Source organism: Protopterus annectens, chromosome 1.part2 (assembly GCF_019279795.1).
Source record: "Protopterus annectens isolate FY-2018-M chromosome 1.part2, PAN1.0, whole genome shotgun sequence".
NCBI lineage: Eukaryota > Metazoa > Chordata > Ceratodontiformes > Protopteridae > Protopterus > Protopterus annectens.
Genome location: NC_056727.1, coordinates 906,528,639 through 906,541,506, shown reverse-complemented (window position 1 = coordinate 906,541,506; position 12,868 = coordinate 906,528,639). Strand labels below are relative to the sequence as shown.

At 36.7% G+C, this 12,868-nt stretch overlaps 1 protein-coding gene across 1 annotated transcript in view; it reads right to left on the bottom strand.

The window, feature by feature from the left end:
- Positions 1-12,868, bottom strand: part of ITPKB (inositol-trisphosphate 3-kinase B) — a 1,126,253-nt gene that overhangs the window by 723,621 nt on the left and 389,764 nt on the right. The window lies entirely within an intron of this gene.

Here is a 12,868-nt window from a genome sequence, read left to right as displayed (position 1 = left end):
TTAGAAGATCTAGGATTAGCAGAGGTCGATCTTAAAAAATGCCTATTTTTGTGATATGCTGAGCAAAAATTGTATTCCCTAGATCCATCCATCCATCCTCAACCCCTTTTTCCCATTTTGCACATGGGGTCGAGGTGTCACTTTCAACATGACCAATACAAAAAAAAATAAAACAACCAGAGAAATGTGTTTTTGATACTAATGGTTCCCACAAAGTAAATTATTTCATACATACCTCTCAACCTTTTAATACAAGATTTCTGGACAAAGTCAAAATGAATGGGAGGACAACATCCAAAATCAGGTACATATTTTAAATACTGCCCTTACAAACGTAGAAAAGTTGTTAAACAGCAGGTTTTACATTGCATGCAGTTTCTGAAGGAAATGAAATCTGAATTTCAAAAGCCAGTCATTAATGACTTCAATCCTCAATGGTTTGTCAGATAACTATGAATTTTTATGAGGAGTAGACCAAAACATGAGGCAAAAGCCTAGACATTCTGCAAAATTCTGGACAACTGAGAAGTAGGCTTTCACGCCACTGGTTCATACATTCGTACTAAATTTACAGGCAAGGAGACCATCATGAATCTCAGCCACATCTCCAAGTATGGGTTGAATCAACTAACAATATCCCAATTAAATAAACTTCCAACATATCCCAGCTGAAAACTTGCAATCCTGGGTTCAAATCCAAAACGAAAGTAATCTTCTTTCATATTTCCATCAATCTCCCATCCAAAAAAGTGGTATTCTTTTAACTACAATTTTGTCCTGAAAGAACTGTGGTGGCGGGATATTTGTAAGCATCAGTGTAGTTCCCCTTTCAGAGAACCATTTAATCAACTACTTTGCTTCTTCCAGAAAAATCTCACTCAAGTTTTTGCCCATATCATTTGCACCTGCTAATACGACAACTAGGCTATACTTTGTATTTGGGAGTATTTGGTTTAACAATTAATGCTTTGATATAGAGAATTTTGCAACCAGTTAAGCTACAAAAGTAATGCTATTCCAATCTGTTTTTGGGACCATATTTCTCAACTCTCTGACCACAAAGACCCCAGTCACCAGCACCTGTTCACAGTTTTCTCTACACTCTCTAGTAACTACACTAGATTTTCACCTTCACTGGGCCTCACCTCTGCTAAGTTGTCATTCCTAGTGCTGTCCACATCCTCAAACAAAAAAGGAACAATATTATCTATTTCTCTGTCTTATATCCTGCTTTCCTTTTTATGCCCCCAGTGAACAAATACAAACAGTAGGGCTTACGTAACCATTTGCAGTAGCTTTCACTATTAACATTCATTTATCTTGCCTTAGTACTTAATTCCCCAATCTAAATCATCTGTCCTGGAGTTTCACTCCTGACTGCATTTCGTTTAAGCTGACACCAGCTTCAGTATCTAATTTAAGTACATCGACCTGAACAGCATCTCTGCTTGTGGTGCTTTGTGCATTTAAAACTTCACACCGTTTGATCATCACAAGTACATACTATAACTTTTACTGTCTGTTGGAATTGTGCCTCTCATGTTTGTAAACATACTGTATGTAACATGCACACTGAGCTAGAAAGACCCAATTTAATAATTCCTATAGGTAAAAATGATCAGTTTCATGATAGCTCTCAACTTCTTAGTGCAAGAAATCTTGACAAAGCCTGATATATTGGGGAACAGCACAAAACTAGGGACAGATTTTAAATATTGCTCTTTTAAAATTAGAAATGTGCTAGAATAACAGGGTTTGTGTTAAGATGCATTTTTGATGGATTTAAAGTCTGAAACTCAAATGCATGTAATTATTTTGTGACTTCATTCCTAAGATCATCACTGTGATATGGCAGAAAACCACAAATTTTATGAGGAACAGACCAAAAAAGAAATGCTAACACACCTGGGAAAATGTAACACATCTACAAAGAAATCTTGCTTAGGAGCTTATAATTAATGTTGTTAAGCTGCCACATGAGAAGTGATCCAGCCCACAGTGACAAGGATAAATGTAATACCTATGGGCAGATTAATCAACATGGAAATATGAGAAAACAGGGGTACCCAGGGACATATGGAGGATACACAGACTCCAAAAAGCCTGCGACCAGCGGTCAGGACAGAGCTTCAGATCCTGCAGCTGGAAATCAGACATCTTAAGTACTGAGATATTTTACTACTTGGCAGAGATTTTCTCCCTCTATTTTTGTCCGCTGTGTAGCTTGCCAGTTGTCTCTGGTGCCTGTCTTCAATCTCAGACTCTGAGAGCCCCTCCTGACCCCCAGCACTTGATCCAATACATTTTCCCCATTATCTGAGAGAAGACTAAGGCATCCCATTGCAGCATTATACTCACAGACATAGGAACTGTTTTGTTTGGTATGTCTTACCCGATTCCCTGTCCCCACTCCTAATGTACAATGGTGTAAGACAATTAAGGCTGAGAATGTGTCTAAGTTGTAACCGAGTACTTTGTAACTTTTAGTAAAGACACCTCCCATTCTCACCACTGGGGCTATTATCCTGTACTTACCACCCATCCCCAAGAAAGGGGGGCTCTTAAGATACTGCTTTATTTCCCATTCCTCCAGCTAATTCCTCAGGTAACAAACTCAGTAGTCAAACCTAGGTCACCTGGGTTGATCACAGCTCCATCCATCTGCTTGGCAGAGATTTTAAGCAGCAGGCCGCCATGCTACATGCTTGAATGTTTATTACTGGCAGCAACATTCACTTGTACAAGAGACAAGAGAGGTGAACAAAATCATGACTAAGAATGAGTGTGGATTTTCTTTCTGCAGCTTAACAGTGTTGAGTTCTGACTGCATTAGTCTGGAGACAAAGGGATTTTGAACTACTTATCCACACCACTGTCAGCTGGATAAGTGAATACATCTGTGTGCAGTAATGCTCATGAGACACAAGTCAGCGTGTGGTTGCTGGATTTGGAATATAATCAACATAATATTTTTCAGAGACCAACAAAGTTTGTGACCCATACAGTGTCCCAAAATAACATGGAACTTTTGCAAGGCTGCACTATTTTCTTGGATGACCACAGCACTTTGGTTTAGTTTAATGACTTATAAAGAACTGCAAAGGAACATCTATGAGCATGCCTACAGGACATAATTTATGCGTGGCTCTCCACACTTTCTAATGCAAGTCACTTTTCTAGTCAGAACTTCAGCTCACCCTTGAAAAGTGACCTCAGTTATTAGTCAAAAAACATTTAATTACCTGTATGAATATACTAATTAAAGCTTTAACCTAATCAAAGAGACTACATGTGGCATAAATGATTACCAAACATCTGCTTACCTCTTTGCTTAACATAAGTCATGTCACAGGTAGAGTGGGGTGGGGGTGGAGTACTACTTGCTCTGACACTTCTTGAAATACCTGCGTTCCTGAGAAAATTCAATAAAATACTGCAGTCAGTGAGGCAAACTAACTGCACACTATACATTTTAAGACTGAAATATGTTTTTTTGGAGGGAGGGGATATTAAAGTACTTCTGCGCAAAGCCTAGAAACTTGCCTCATCAACTGTACAAGTTTGTTCAAGGACGGGCTTCTTTTTACAAGGAAGGCTACCTTAATGAAATGTAAGATTTTCTGATTTCAGTCACTCCCACAATTAATAAAAGTTCTTACCCATTTAGGTTCATAGGTAGATAGGCAGATACTAGGCTATCTGCCCTAGGGCCTTTATAAGCCTAGCCAGAGTGTATTTAGCTTCCGCCTCCCTATTAGATTAGCCTACTGTGCCTCTGTAAAATAGGTCACAGAAGGTACCCTTTTAAGATTAGTTTACTGTGCCTCTGTCTAGCAGGGACACAGAAGAGATCCCAGGGGTGAATTTGCGATTTCCCATCCACTCGTCCAGATTTCGCTTGAAGAGGGTCATCGAGGGACTATGTCTAACATGAATTGGGATTCTATTCCAGAGTGAGGGGAGCCTCTGGGAAATGAATCTGTCCCTCCAGCATGTCCTATTTATTTTTGTGCTGAGGTTTAGGTCCCTGGAGCGTGTAGTTCTAAGGGACTTGGATTTTTTGAGGTGGAGCATGTCCATTAATTCTGGGTTTGACATGGCTTTGAAAGTCAGGCATAGATCACCTCTGAATAGGTGGCAAGCAACTGAGCAGAGCTGGAGTTTCTTTAGTTGAGCTGCATAGGACATCTGTTTGTAGCCCATGATCCTCTTGGTGAGGTACTTTTGGGGTCTCTCCAGTTGCTGCAGGTGTCGAGTAAGGTATATCCCAAAAGGGGCATTGTATTCAATTATGGGCCTGATGAGTGATGAGTAGAGGGGCACAATGACCTCTCTTTATCTAGATGCGAACCCTTTTGTGATAAGGTGGGCTATATAGAAGGTCTTTCTAACCACTTTGGCAACGTGATTATCAAAGGAGAGATTACTATCTACGTTGGTCCCCAAATCTCTAATTGCTTCTTCCGTACTTAATGGATTACCACTTAAGTGGTAATTTGTGGGCACCTTGTTTTTCCCAAAGGGGATGACTATGCACTTTTTAGCATTTAGCTTGAGGCCGTGGCTCTGGCACCAACCATCCATCTCTGTGAGACCCTTTTGGAGGATGCTTGTGTCAGCTGGAGATTCAATTATGGCCCCCAGTTTGCAGTAATCTGCGAACTTTGTCAGCCATAATCCCCCCGTGTTAGCCTGAACCTCAGAGAAGTATATACCATACAAGAGAGGTCCCAGAACTGAGCTCTGTGGGACACCACTTGTAACTGGTTTGGATTCGGACATGGCACCTGCGATTCTGACCATGTGGGTTCTATCTCTGAGCCAGTTTGCAACCCATCTTGTGATATAGGGGTTGATATTTAAGCTGGTAAGCTTATTGATGATGCCCAAGTGGGGTATTGTGTTGAAGGCTTTTGCGAGGTCCAGGTAGGCTGTGTGGACTACCTTGCCTCATCTATGGCTTTGGTAACTGTTTCAAAGAAATCAACTAGGTTTAAGAGGCAAGATCTGCCCTTAACAAAACCAAATTGGGTACGGCTCAGTGTCTGGAGGCTCCCAATGTCTTTGTTTATGAGTTTCATGATAATACGCTCCATAGCTTTACAGACCAGACTAGTCAGGCTTATGGGGCGATAGTTTCCAGGGTCTGTTGTGGCACCACCTTTGTGGAGTGGGACCACTGTAGCTGTACGCCATTCTTTGGGTACATCTCCTGTAGTAAGGCTAAGTTTGAACAGTGACTTAATGTGAGGGTTCAGTTCTTCTTGGAGCTCATGTAAGACACAGCCTGGGACACCGTCCGGTCCCATAGATGCTGTGTTTTTTGCCTTGGAGAGGGCAGCTTTCACCTGTGCATCTGTGATGTCAGGGAGGTTACATTCAGTTGGGATAGGCATTTGCTCCTTTGGGGGAGAAGTTTGCGCTGAATCTGTCTGCCAGGATGTTGGCTATGTCTGTAGGTTCGGTATATTTTGTACCGTTATGCAACAATTCAGAGCATATCTGGGAGTTTCTGCCCATGTTCCTGACATAACTAAAGAAGGCCTTGTGATTATCTTTAGTGTCTAGGGCAATTTTTCTTTCAAAGCTGGCCTTTGATGATTTTATGAGGGATCGAAGTTTCTTGCTAATACTGATCAGAGATGCCTTCCCTTTTTGGGATTTTGCTCTGTCATGTAGTAGCTTCCTCCTTCTGTTGTATAGCTTATTTATGGCCGGGGTCCACCAGACCGGTCTCCTATTTTTGGAGGAGTGAGTCTTGGTTTTATTTGGGATAGCATGATCCATGCATTCCTGCAGGTGCTCATAGAATGCATTTGTAAAGGATTCTGCGGATTGGGCTGTATTATCCTTTGGCCCAGGGGCTTTGAAGGATTCCACCTCAGTCTTGAGAAGTGCAAAGTTGGCTTTTGAGAAATTCTAGACAGGAGCCAGACTGTTACACTCAGTGAATGAGACATCCATCTGAAAGCATGTGTGTCAATCAAACAACATGGCAACTGTAATAATAAATTAACTGCATTTATATGCCTTAGATTCTTCTGATAGTGAGGTATGTGCTTTTCAAGTTACAGGAAGTGACACATTACCTACAAGTCATATGATCAAGCTAATTTGTTCTGGGCATTACAGATATCTGTTAAAGTGACAACAGGCAGTAATATACAAGTTTGCTTTGAAACATAACATGGCCACACAAGCATTAAGCAGCAGTAAAAAGAAGCAGGCATTAACCATGCACAGAAAAGCCCAAAAGAATGAGCAGTTTTGTGTTATGGATGTACTTGATGAGCTCAGTATATGTTTCTTGGTATCAAAATACTGCATTGGATTCAAATGTACATCAGGGTGTTTACACAGCCTGAACCCTTTCCTTGTAATAGCTGGGAAAGACAACCCAAGCTGGTAAAAGAATAGGAAGTGGATGGACTGGGTCTCATTGCTACGAAGTTGTTGAAAATGCTACTATATACAACCACATAAAGGCTACAAGAGCTGGGAAGCATGCTTCATAAGGAAAGGCTGAAACATCTAATCTTTAGATCTCGTGTGCTTTGGTTTGAATCCCTCAGTCTTCACTTCTTACTAACTGAAACTGAGCAATTCGATTAACCAGAAAATGCTACCAGGTCATCCTTGAAGACAGGCATCTGTCTGTCATTGACTTATTTATGTACATACCAGTATAGCACAGAAAGGAAATAAATTGCAAATAAATGCAATTCTTGGCTTATCTTTCAATCAGAAAATAATGATCAGAGTTATGCCAATGGAACAAAAAGTCAAGAATGGATAAAAGAAAGTGACAAAGAGAAAAAGTATTTAATTTGGGAAAAAGACAGCCTGCAAAGTTGTAATAAAAACATATTTCATCCAAAGAATAAAAGTAGAGAAATGTGCATTTTTTCTTTTTTTTTTTTTGCTTAAATGTTTTATTAACATTTTAAAAATAAATAATACAATGTAACATACACAATATATGAAAAAATTAGATGATTAAACAAATAAGTAATGAACAAGGAATATCAAAAAGGTTAACAAAAGCAACTATTTACAAAGGTGTGTACTACATATGAAAACTCTATACATTTCTAAAATAGTCTTTCTTACTGATGGATTAATGACTGTTTATTTAGCAGTTCTTTGGGTTTCATCCAGGTGTTGTAAAAAGTGGTAGTTCTCGTCATTCTCACTTTAATTGTAAGTAATTCCAGTTGACAAACTTTGGCTGTAACAATTATAAATTCTTTCAAAGTTAGAGTCGATTCACTTTTCCAATTTTTGGTGATTGTTTTTCTTGATATTGATAAAATACTCCAAAGAAGTGATTAGTTTATTCTTTTGACACATATAGGTATTGCAGTATTAAATAAAATTACTGATTTAGTTAGAGTGAATTGATCATTAAATAAGGCCTGTAAAAATATTAATATCATTCCAGAATGATTTAATTTCATTAAAGTCAAAAACATGTTTTTTCAATCTGCCTTAATGTTCAATTTACATCACCAACATCCAACATTTTTATACACTAATTCAATTTTATGTGGAGTAATAAATGACTTATGCATAAATGTCCAAGATAATAACTTCCATTTTAATGAGTAAGTAGTTTGTTTAGAAGATAACATAATTTCTTTCTTCACTTGGATGATATTTATGGATTTGAAATAATCCCAATAATTTTCTTTGTAATATTATGCAGCATTTTAACCACTTTATAAATTTTGGATAAGGGTCCTTTCTCTAAAGTATTTTGATGCATCTAAATAATTAGAAAAATCAATGAACTTAGGGACAGCATTTTTTTATTGATGACTGTATTAAGTTAATTTTCTTTTCTATTGAATATCTACAGTTGTGAATATCTGACCATGTTTCTTTATTTAAATTAATTTTTTTGTTATAATATCTAGAGTTTGCAACTTTATTTATCACCTGAAACCAAAAAAAATAGATGTTTCACCTTAAATGCAGCCACTGAAGTTATATTAAATGTACATATGTTGTTTTGTGTACATATAATAGGAAATGTTAAAAATATACTTTACAGTCTAGATTCTTGTAAATAGAATTTCTGAAGTTAATCATTATCACAGAAATATAGGTAGAATTAATTAGTTGATTCCAATTTTCTATAATATATTTTTATAACCAAAGGAAATTACTGTTAACTATTGTGTTTTGAAGTGAAAATGTCTGATAGTTGAATTTAAGCATAGACTTTCTTGTATGCCTTTCCATTTTGCACTGTAATTATTATTTGACCAGAGAAAAATTGTTGTTATAACTGTTGATAGGGAATATCATTCTAAATCTGGCAATCCAATACTACAGAAGACCAATCTGGGTTTATTGGGATATCAAAGAAAACTGAAAATTAAGGAATTACATTCTTAAACATTGTTTGGGAGGTGGGAGAGATAATGACTGCATTATGTATAATACTTTTGGCAAAATAATCATTTTTATTAAGCAAGGTCTCTCTTCTACTGAAATAAAAACTTATTCCATTTATTGATACAGTTTTTTATAATGACTAAGCTATTACTATAATTTATATTTATTATATTTTTAATATTTCCTGTTAAAATTATCCTTAGATAGTTAAACTTTTTATCTTCCACAATATATCTAGAAAATCATTCCTCCATATACTGTCTATTGGAATTAATATGTACAATTTTGCTTTGTTTTTATTAAAAGTACACCAAGATTTATTCTGAAAAGTTTCTATTGCATTAAAGAGCATAAAAAGAGCGTTGTGTTGTCTTTTAGAGTCAAAAGCAATACTAGTATTTTAGTGTTTAAATTATTTATTTGTATCCCTTTAATATCTAATCCAGATCTTATGTAATTCGCAAATGGTTCCATAACTAAACTAAAAAGGAATGGCAATAACAGGCAACCTTGGTTAGTTCCTTTAGTTATCAGAATTGACTCCAAAATATATGACCCTATTTTACGTAAGCAAAGGAGTTTCCATAAAGGTGATTTAGAAGTTGTAAAAAGTCTTTTAAGAAATAACATTCCTTTAAAACTAATGAAAAATATTTCAAATTAACTGAGTTAAAAGCAATATCGGTGTCAAAACTTATTAATGTTAAATTATTTGCTGCATTATTCACAAAATCTATTATGGTTAATATTCTTTTAATATTATCATAAGTATTTCTATTTTTTTATAAATCCAGTTTGATCATTCTATTTGCATGTACAGCCATGAATATTTTGGAATCAATGTTTAATAACAAAATTGGCCTATAGGAAGACAACTCTGTGAGGTCTTTATCAGTTTTCAAAATTTGAGAAATAAGTGTATATTTCCATGACAGTGGAACTTTTGTTAAATCCTTAACTACTGAAAAACTTGGAGCAAGATATTTAAAGTATCTTTACCAGTGGTTTTCTTAGGTTTTAATTTATTAATTTGATTTTTAATTTCAAACAATATATGTATATCAGTTTCAACTGATCATTTGTCAATTTGTTTTTAGCATATTTTCTGATAAAAGTTTTGATTGCGTTTTGGGAATCCACTACTGGATTATACTGATTAATTTTACTGAAATTAGTTTTAAATTCTCTTAAAATATTTTCTATTGTGTAGCCTTTTTTCAGCTGAATATAATTCCTTAATGTGATTAGATTTAATAATCATTTTTGCTGTAGAAGCTAATTTATGCATGAATTTTGGATTTATAGAGAAGTTTACTAATTTAATCTTTTCTAAGTTTACATTAGTTTTATGATTTAAAATTTCTAGATATTCACTTTGGAGTTTGTTGATTTCTTTCATCAAAATTGTATTGCCTTTTTGACTTCATAGCTTTAGTTTATCTATTTTTCTTCTAATGTAATTAAGTTTTTGACCCATTGCTTTTTCTTTAAGGCATACCAATTCATAATTTTACCATTTAAATATGACTTTAGAGCATCCCATATGTAAATATTTGATGTATCTTCTATATTATTAAATTCATTGTAAGTCTGAATTTCTTTATTAAAATATTCTTTAAATTTTTTTAGGTTAGTTATATAGGCAGGTATTCTTTTAATGGGAACATTATTATTATAATTTAAGATAAACTTAAACATTATAGCTTTGTGGTCAGAAAGTGGACAAAAGACTACTTTAACTTTCCCTAGACTAGTGGTTAAATCATTAGACACATACACTCTATCTATCCATGATTGTGATCCATGCCTATGTGAAAAGTGAAATAAATATATAGAGCTGAGTATATTTTTCTGTATTATTCTGTATTATAGAGCTAAATTGTTGCTTAGATATCTGTTGTCTTGGTGTTCTGCAAATATACAGAGATCAGTATATATTTTTTTGGTTTTATAATTTGCACTCTGATTCCTCACATCTCTGTTGAAACTTTTCTCCACCCCCCCCCTCCCTATTCTTGGTTGTAGTTTAAATTTGGTGGCTTTTGCAGTGCACGCCCCACTGTAGATTTGATCTAGGACACTCCCCCAATCCCATCTCTTTACTGTATTCTACCTAATAAACCCTTTCTGCACTTGCTTTTAGTCCTTTTTAATTTAATTACATTTTTTCAAACTGTGTGTGGACTAATATTGCTACATACTCAAGTGTGCCAGCTTGTTTTTACTACTGTTTTTGCTACTTTTCTGAAAAAAAAAATTGTAAGCCTGTTTCCTACCTTTCCTATAATTAGTGTTCCAGATACAGATTTGCTGTATCCAGGACTATTTGTAAGCTTCTGAACCCCCAAGCCTTTCTGTGTTGGAGGGAAGCCTTCTAGCTTATCAGTGGGAGTGGTAAGCACTAGGTAACCTGTCTACCACATAAGGAGTGGTTCTGGCCCAGAATTTGTAGTTATTGGCCATTTGGGCGGTCTTCCATCTCTCTCAACTTTCTGATTTGAAGGCCTGCATTTGCACTTGTTTCTGTCCTGTAACTCCTGGGCCCATCTCATTTGCTCACTCAAAAAAAAAAAAAAATGATCTGCTTTTACTGTATTTGTGTTTCTTCCTACTTTATTTTGCTTTTGCATCATCTTAAAAGTACTCAGTTGTATTTATTACTGTTTGGTGTAACTCATTCTAAGCCTTTTAGTTTAAGCACTTGGGCTACAGACCAGTTGTTTTACATTAGGAAGGTTTGTGGTCTGCACTGTAGTGGCAGGACAGGTAGCTTACATCCTTCTAAGTTGGGAACTGCTGATTGAGGACTCAGTGTCTGTTATTCTAAAAGTGTATTAATTCTGTTTTAAGCACTTGGGCTTCAGGCCAGTTATTTTACATTAAAAGGGTTCGTGGTCTGCACTCTTGTGGGAGGAGAGGCTGGACTCTGCCCTTCTAGCTGGGAATTTCTGGTTAAAGGCTTATAGTGCCTGCATATTTAAACTGCTTCTTGCTGAAATTGGTGCACCTTGTTTGCTGTAGCATAGACTAGATCCAGGCCTGCTGAATCTAGCTTTGTTTGTATAACTTGAGCACTAATCCAGGCATTCTTTAAAGTATTCAATTGTATTTATTACTGCTTGGTAGTAACTTGATTAAAGTGTAGCTATCATTCTAAGTCTTTTGGATTAAGCACTTGGGCTTCAGACCAGTTGTTTTACATTAGGAAGGTTTGTGGCCTGCACTGTGGTGGCAGGACAGGTAGCTTACATCCTTCTAAGTTGGGAAATGCTGATTGAGGGCTCAGTGTCTGTTATTCTAAAAGTGTATTAATTCTGGTTTAAGCACTTGGGCTTCAGGCCAGTTGTTTTACATTAAGAAGGTTTGTGGTCTGCACTGTAGTGGCAGAACAGGTAGCTTACATCCTTCTAAGTTGGGAACTGCTGATTGAGGGCTCAGTGTCTGTTATTCTAAAAGTGTATTAGTTCTGGTTTACGCACTTGGGCTTCAGGCCAGTTATTCTACATTAAGAAGGTTCGTGGTCTGCACTCTTGTGGGAGGAGAGGCTGGACTCTGCCATTCTGAGCTGGGAATTTCTGGTTAAAGGCTTATAGTGCCTGCATATTTTAATTGTTTCTTACTGAAATTTGGTACACCTTGTTTGCTGTAGCATAGACTAGATCCAGGCCTGCTGAATCTAGCTTTATTTGTATGCTTGTTGTTTGTTTGCTAGTTATTTCCCTGAAATGCTAATTCCACCTAAAACGCGGCTTTTCAGTGCTTCTGTGGATCCCTAGTGATATCTGCATTGCTTACTGTACTTATTTCCTTGTTTCACTTGAAAGAAAGTTACTGTTTGTCATTTTTGCATTTAAGTTACCTGTAACGCATTGCATTTAAGTTACCTGGCACTTGCTCACTAAAGCAATTATATAAGTCAGCACTAAAATATTAAAAGCACTACACCCTCACAAACTCCCCTTGAGTACCTCGCTCCCCATTGGCCCTTTTTTTTCAATTATAAAGGAATACCCAATACTATTCTAGCATGTCCAAAGGTCAGTTGTCAATCTCCTCTCCTGTCCAGCTGGTGAATCTGGGAATCTTGAGGCAATGTTACAACTGCCTCATGTACACAGACAACCCTCTCCTCCTCCCAACAAATTCCAACACATGTGAGAGATGTAACGATATAGCCATACTGGAGGCTAAGCTCTCTCAACTCAGTACTGGCGAAACCAGTCAGGAGAAGAAGGAAACCACACTCACTACAATTCCAGTCTCACATAGACCTACCACGACAGCAAACCAAACACATAAACACACAAAAACATACTCAGAGGTTCTAAATAAAAATCTGCCTAAGCAGCAGAGACCTCCAAAGCAGACACCCAAGCAACCACTACCCCAAAACAAAACACGTGCAACACATAGCTCACAAAGCCAGTGTGTCAACAGTCACAGCCCTTAAGGCTAAACAACACACCTG